Source organism: Hakea prostrata, chromosome 1 (assembly GCF_041222555.1).
Source record: "Hakea prostrata isolate BN-2017 chromosome 1, UWA_Hpros_2, whole genome shotgun sequence".
In the NCBI taxonomy this organism is placed as follows: Eukaryota; Viridiplantae; Streptophyta; class Magnoliopsida; order Proteales; family Proteaceae; genus Hakea; species Hakea prostrata.
In genome coordinates, this window is record NC_142600.1 from 24,798,590 (window position 1) to 24,807,174 (window position 8,585).

Consider the following 8,585-nt stretch of genomic DNA (forward strand, 5'->3'; position numbering starts at 1 on the left):
TAATCAATTCTTTCCAGGTAATGAGTATAGAATCTTCAATTCTCTCCTAGCAACTAGTATAGAATCTTTGTTTTCCTTATTGACAATTGCCATTCTTATTGCTCCTACATGGCTATAAAACAACTCATTGTAACAACATTCTTTAATGAAAATACTACAATACACCTATTCACAATTTAATTTCTCTTGTTTATTTACCTTAATTGTTTTTTTCCAAATTTTTTCTGCTCCTTGGTTGAATAATTTCCCTTCCATATATGATGATTCTTGGTTTCATTTTTTTTTTCCTCATCTTTTGATTGGAAGAATAAAATTTGTCTTCTAATTTAGATTTTGTGGATGCAACATGAGAAGTGGCTTTCACAGACGTGGAATCAATTTCTCTTTTCGATGTGCAATTTACGGGGATGAAAGAAATAAAAGAACAAATAAAAAAAATCAAAGGGAAACATGGGTGTGGACATTGAAGCAGGGTATGAAGTGAGGAAGATAAGAAGGAAGAGGGTTCATAAGGGATGGGGGTGGTTAAAGAAAAAGTCACTAGAGAAGGAGACTCGTAATGGTCATGGAAATAGGGGAGGGGAGGATGGGGCATTGAAGCTAGGGCATGCTTCTTTTTTTTTTTGATTGGAAACTTTTATATATGGGGATGAGATATACATTAATGCCGCCGGATGGGTGCAAACCCAGGACCTCCCCGTGGGAGGTTGGGCCTTTAACGGCTTTACTAACCCACCATTGGCAACAAGGTGAGATTTCTCTATTTGCAAAGGAGTGAAGAAGACGGAAGGAGGAGAAGGAAAGAATCTAGGGCTAAAAGTGATTTTGTATTATATTTAATGACAGCCATTAGAGTCTTTGTGAGTTTGAATCATTTATTCATGTGGAAAGGAAAATTTTCAATCACAAGTCTCAATCATCCAAACATGTGGATTGGAGTTTTCCCTCCCCATGTAAGTAGAGGATTGAGACTCAAGCATTGTTAATCCTAGCAATGAAGCAGAGAGGATGGAGATGTCTCGAGTACCGTATGCATCAGCAGTGGGAAGTCTGATGTTCGCTATGATATGTACAAGACCGGACATTGCACATGCAGTGGGAGTGATTAGTCGGCATATGGCGAATCCAGGACAAGAGCATTGGATTATAGTGAAGAGGATCCTAAGATACATTAAAGGAACCTTGGATGCTGCTCTATGTTATGGAGGATATGAATTTACTGTCAGAGGATATGTTGATTCTGATTTTGCGGGGGATCTTGATAAAAGGAAATCCACTACGGCTATGTGTTTACAATTGGGAAGGAGCCGTGAGCTGGGTATCTAAACTACAGACAGTTGTAGCACTGTCTACAACAGAGGCGAGTATATGGCAGCTACACAAGCTTGTAAAGAAGCAATCTGGATACGAAGATTCATGGAAGAACTTGGGCACAAACACGAGAAGATTCTCTTGTATTGTGACAGTCAGAGTGCCTTGCACATTGCAAGGAATCCAGCTTTTCATTCCAGGACAAAACACATAGAAGTACAATATCATTTTGTTCGTGAAGTGGTGGAAGACGGAAGGGTGGATATGCAGAAAATCCACACGAAAGAGAACCTAGCAGATGCATTGACAAAAGCAATCAATACTGACAAGTTCATTTGGTGCAGATCCTTGTATGGCTTGATAGAGACATAGACAGCATGGTGGTGGCAAGATAGAGACTGGTGTGGAGATTGATTGGTTCTCAATCTAATCTCCAAGTGGGAGATTGTTGTAATATTAGTCCCACATCGACTGATGTGGGAATATGTGGAGAGGAAGAGGCTATAAAAGAATGCCTCTTCCTTCTTCTTTAATTATCCCAAATATCTTCTCTCTTGGATATTTCTTTATTTATAGTGGAGTTTTCTCTCTTGCCCATATATTATTGTATCTTTCTTTTCTCTTAGTTGTTATTATGGTGTTCTTCTTTTCTCTTATTTGCTGATTGTTCTATTCGGTGGGTTCTTCATAACCCGACATACTAGGCCTCTAGTGGGGCTAAGTAGATGGCGCCAATGTTTGCATTGATATTTCGCAGGGCCAATGTTTGCATAAGTCAAACTTGAAAATTTGAACATTGTGTTGTGGGAGGTGCAAGGTTGACACTATTGCATAGCCCCATTAGGTTTACAATTTTTTTTTCCTGGTAAAATAAATGGAAATGGACACCGTGATAAAAAAACGGGGGGGGACCCCCCCCCCCACCCCCCCCACCCAACACCACCCCCCCCCCCCCCCTTGTTTTTTTTTTTTTTTTTTTTTTTGTTTTTTTTATAAAAAAAAAAAATAAAAAAAAAAAAAAAAATAAAAATTTTTTCTTTTTTAAAAAAAAAAAAAAAAAAAATTTTTTTTTTTTTTTTTTTTGGTAAACCACATTTCATTCAACTGAAACAAAAGTAGATATATCCGAGCTACAAAGCCTGGAAATCCAGGTAGTGGAAATAGGCCAGTCAAACCTCCCCGGTGAGGAGACAGCCTTCCGTGCCAGAGAGTCAGCTACGCTGTTAGTCTCCCTTGGAGAGAAAAGAAATTTGCAACCTACAAATTTTCTAGCTAAGTACTTAATATCCCATTTCAAATTGTCCACACAAACAGGGGTTTGAATCTTGTCTTCAAGAACATTGTAAAGTTGCAAACAATCGATCTCAGCTTCAATCATCTCGAACCCCTCAGCCAAACACTGAAGTAATCCTTCTCTTAGCGCTAGAGCTTCTCCTTGAAGCACCTCAGTGAAGCTCGCTGAAATAGACACCGCCACCAGCGGCAACCCTCTACAATCTCGGATAATAAACCCCAGTCCCCCTTTTGATCCTACCTTAGCTGCATCTGAATTCAGTTTAACAACCCCACTCAAAGGCTTAGACCACCTTACTTCCTTCTTTTTTCCTTTCTCATCACCCAATATCGAAGGCTTAACCGAAAGAAGTTGGGAACTACAAAGATCTTCAAACTGAGCGAGAGCCTTCGTGAACACCTGGGATGGTGTCGAATTCACTCCATTGAAGATGAGATCATTACGAGACAGCCATAAGTTCCAACAAATTAGTGCGGCTAAACCAGCTCGGTGCCCTTTCTTTTGACCTTCACTATCCAATTTTAACCAATCTGACACAAACTTAGTAAACTCAGGGTTCAATAATGGAGGGATATATGAGAAATCTGACCCAAACCAAACAGCTCTTGCAAATGCACAATCCATAATTATATGATCTTCTGTTTCTTCAGATAATCCACATCTTGGACAAGTTATATCCTTCACCATTTTTCTCTTCCCTAAATTAACTCCTGTGCTCAATGCTTTAGAACAGGCCCTCCAAATAAAATTACGCACCTTCGGGGGGGCATTACAGCTCCAAACATTTTTCCACATCCTATCTGGTAACTGAGAGGTTTGATTACCCTGATGCAAATGGTCTCTGACATTGGTGAGGAGGTGATAAGCACTCTTAGTAGTGAAGATCCCATTCCTATTTGCACCCCAAATAAGTCTATCTTCCAATTGAAAAAGACCTAATTGTATTTTCAAGATTTCTTCTGCATCATCAACATGAAAGGTTTGAAGAACTAAATGAGACTTCCATTTTCTAGTCTCTTGATCAATCAATTCCCCAACCCTAGTCAAATTTGAGCTTGCTCGAAATTCCTGATGTTGCACCTTGAAATTCCACGTAGAACACAACCAAGAATCTTCCCAAATATGAATGTGCTCACCTAAACCCACCTTCCACATTAACCCTTTTTGTAGTACTTCTCTCCCAACTAAAATGCCTCTCCAAGCCCAAGATGGCTGTGACCCTAAAGAAGCTTCTAGGAAGTCACAATGAGGGAAATAAAGAGCTTTAAAAAGTTTGGACCAATACCCCTCTGGATTGGACCAAATCCTCCAAGCTAACCTACCCAACATAGCTCTATTGTGGAGAGATGGATCTCTGAACCCCAGTCCCCCTTTATCCTTTGCCCTGGACATCCGATCCCATGAAACCCAACACATCGCTGCCTTATCCACCTTCTCCCCCCAATAGAATTGGGAAATTGCCTTTTTTAATTTCTTATGGTGAGTTTCTGGCAACTTGAAATGCGATGCGGCATAATTTTGCATAGATAGAGCCACAGATTTAATCATCACCTCCTTTCCTGCCTTAGATAATAGTCTCTTCCTCCAACCTTGCAGTCTACTATCCACCCTTTCATTGATTTCCTTAAACAATTCCACCTTTGAAATCCCGAATTCGTAGGAAGACCTAAATACTTTTAGGACCAGCGAGAGAGGAATCCTCGAATTTTTGCGAACCATCTTCCCGAACTTCTTCGGGGTGTTAGGAGAGAAAGTAATTCCTGACTTCTGAAAGTTAACACATTGCCCACTTGCCTTGCAATACAGTTCTAGACAAGATTTAAGATTATGCACCTCCTTCAATTTTACCTCCGTGAAGATAATACTATCATCTGCAAACAACAAATGAGTAATAGGCTGAGTTCTATTTCTTATCTTCATTCCACAAATAATTCCTGCATCTCTGGCCTCCATCAACATGGCACTCATGACCTGAGAGCATAAGACAAACAAGGCAGGAGAGAGAGGATCTCCTTGTCTTATGCCTCTAGTGGGAGTAATTGGTTTTTGAGGGACTCCATTGACCAAAATCTGATATGAGACAGAAGTAAGACAAGACATAATCATACCAATCCACTTATCAGAGAACCCAAAAGCCCCTAATGCTTTCTCAATAAACTTCCATTCCATCCGATCATAAGCCTTTTGCATGTCTAACTTAATAGCCATCAATAATTTCTTCCCCTTCTTCTTGTGAGAGATATAATGAAACGCTTCATGTGCTACTAAAACATTATCAGATATTAGTCTACCTGGAATGAATGCAGATTGTACTGGGGAAATGAGAGTCTCCAGATAGGGTTTAAGTCTATTTGCCATAATCTTGCTAATCACTTTGCTAGAAATATTACAAAGGCTAATTGGCCTATAATGATCAACTTTTTCAGGTTGATTCACTTTAGGCAGCAAGCAAATATATGTAATATTAGCATGACTTGGCATATGACCTGTGTGAAAAAATTCTTGAACGAAATAGCATAGATCCTTACCCACAAGAGACCACATTCTTTGATGAAATGCCGGTGGTAAACCGTCTGGACCAGGAGCCTTCATTGGAGCCATAACCCAGAGTGCTTCTTGAATCTCCTTTGCATCAGGTATAGCACATAAGTTGTTGTTGGTGTCGTCAGAAACCGAGGCTGGTATGGCTAGTAATGCAGTATTTAACGCCTCTTCATCCACACCCCCTGTTGCAAAGATTGTGGAATACCTTTCTTGAATCTCTTCTGTCACCTCCCCAAAATTTTCAGTCCATTTCCCATCATCTCTTCTTAGCTTGATAATACGATTGTGCCTTCTTCTTTGAAGTACTGAGTGGTGAAAATAACTTGTATTTCGATCTCCTTCAATTGCCCAATGTTGTTTAGCTCTTTGCATCCAAAATACTTCCTCCCTTTTAAACAAATTTCCCAACTTCAATTGAATTTCTTTTTCCCTTTCCTGATTTAAAGCTGAAGGAAGGCAATCTTGTAACTCCTCAAGTTCTTCTAAAAGAACTTTTATAGTATCTTGAATATTGCCAAATGTTACTCGGTTCCATTTACTGAACACTTCTTGACAGTTCAAAGACTTCTTCTGCAAGACCTCTGCTGCATTACCGCTTGTCTGGATATCCCATGCTGTTGCTGCCACCTCCCCAAACCCAGGATGATCCAACCACATCAATTCGAATTTAAATGGACGTCTCCCTTGTGGTGCAACTCCTTCTGTATCCAACCATATGGGTAAGTGATCTGAACCCAAACTAGCATTCACCTTCACAATTGAATCAGGAAATGTGGACTCCCATTTTAAATTGAAGAAGACTCTATCAAGTCTCACCTTGATGTTGTCCCTACCTTTTCTATGATTAGACCACGTAAATGCTGGACCATGGGATGTTGCCTCCAATAATTCACAATCATCTAACACATTTCTGAACTCCTCCATGTCCCTACTAACCTGACCATTACCTCCCATTTTTTCTCTCCATGACAAATGAGAGTTGAAGTCTCCAAGACAAGCCCATTCCTCATTACGATCTCTCCCAATTTCAATTAGTTGCTCCCACACACCTCTTCTTTTATGTTTCAACGGATCCCCATACACCATAGTAAGAAATACATCCTTCTCATTTGAAGTGCTCACTTTAGAATCAATGATACGCTTGTTAGCCGAAAGAATCTCCACCTTCACTGTATCAGACCAGAAGACTGCCAAACCCCCTGCTTTCCCTTCAGGCTCCACAGAAAAACAATTAAAAAATTTCAACCTTCTACCAATTGCTCTAACTCTTTTATCTGAACTCTTAGTCTCCATTAAAAACAAAATGTCTGGCTTGATCTTATTGGAAAGGAATTTCAGAGATTGAAATGTTAGGCTCCTTCCCAGACCTTGAACATTCCAACTGAGGCATTTCATGACTCCTCTTGGGACTGATATCCCCCAGTCACCGAGGGGTCCAAGGATAAAAAATTACCCTCGATTTGGTGTGAGTCATGTTCCATCATATTGTTCTCCTGCTCAACTTCTATAACTTCACTTCTCAATCTCTTGCTTCTCTCTTTAAATCCTTCCATGTAAGAATGTGGTGGTAAAGGGCTACAGTGTTCCCTATTGATAATGGACTGATGATTAAAAAAGGTATTTGGGCTATTAGATGGAGAAGCCTCGATGGTAAGTTGGCTTGATGGGGTCCTAAGGGTTAATGGCTTAGATGGTAAAGAGATTGGGTTAATAGCAATTGGATTTGGGCTTGGGCTTGGGCTTGGGCTTGGGCTTAGGCTTGGGTTCAAAACCATTTGTTTGTTATTTTGGTTTAAAGGGGTAATAATGGGATTGAGATTTGGGTCCGGTTCAACCTGATCGGTTCTGAGCTGGTTTGGGAGAAGTTGATTTAGAGAGAACTTAGATAAGATTGGAAGAATGGTTAACAGGTCAGTGGCGTTGGGAAGGTGCTGCAACTGGTTCTGAAGAACATTTAATGTTTGCAGATCATTTTGTCCAAGTAAGGAGAGCAGTGGATTGATATTGGGCTGATTTTCTTGGACTTGCTGAGGTGATGGCTGAGCTTGTGTAATGGCACCTGCAACGCCGAAAGTTGAAAAATCCTCCATAACTGGGGCCAAGTTCCTATTTTCCTGCATACTTGACGAGGAAGTCAACACCCTATTGCTGCCACCTACTACCTGCAGCTGTACATCGCCAGACTCTTGTTCCCTACCTCTTTCTCTTCCCACTCCGGTATGCTCACGTCTCCTCCGGCGAATCTCTGCCGCTGCATTTGACGGAGGAATAACTACCTCTGTCGATCCCGCCACCATGTAACTAGCTTCATCAATACATCTCTGAAACGGAGCCATTACTCTTAGTATTGACTGGAAAATTAATTGAGGACGCTCTGGACACGTTTCTATGATGCAGTTACCATGTATTTCTAGATGGTCTTCTTGCGCCTCAAAGAGCCTTCGACATTGACGAGCTTCATGACCAATACAAGCACAAAATGAACAGAAAATAGGAAGTCTCTCATATTGAACTCTCACCCTATGTTGGTTCCCATCTCGCCTCTGTATTGTAACTTCATGCTTCAGCGGCATCTTGATGTTCACCTTAACTCGGCATCTAAGATAAGCCCTTCTATTTGCTCCAACATCACCTTCAATTAGCATCACCTTACTGGGTGTCCCTATCAAGTTTGATAACTGTAACCCCAATTCCACCTTCAACAACTTTGATGGTATGTCGTGAAGTTGAGCCCAAAATTCTGTAAAAATAAACTGCCAATCCTCCTTGGGTCTCCAACGCTCCAGCACTATAAGATTACCTCCCACCGTCCAAGGGCTCCCTTCCAGAACATTAATCAAGTCTAATCTGTGTGTAAACTGAAAGGTAAAACAATGGTTGATATTCTCCTTTGGTGTCACAATGACATCCTCCAATAAATGCCATACCGATATCAACCCTTCAGAAACCGCTTGTTTGCGGTAAGGACGGCTATCTATTACTTTCCCCACAAGAATAAGCTCATCCCTTTGTTCCAATCGATCCTCCTCAGCATCGTCTAGAAAAATCAGGTTCCCCTGCGTCTCCGGCGGAAGATCTGAAACTGGTCTGCTTCGACCGCCAGATGACTCTCCTTCCCATTGTTTCCGCTGCATTTGCTAGAAAATGTGGTGAAAAAATTAGAGTATCAAACTGATCGACAGAACAGCCCAACAACGCTTCAAACAGAGAACCAAAAATATGCTCACTGGCGGACTATTTTACGCTCAGCGACGGACTGAATCCACTGAGTTTAGAAGCAGCGAAGGCAATACAAACCAGAATCTAAACACGCTCCTGGATCCTTTTCTTTTGCGAAGACATCTCGATTTTCCTTTGCTGTTAAACGATCGCTGATCCGGCACACTGTTTCACGCTCTCAGGCGGACAATTTCACGCCACTCAGGCGGACCATTTC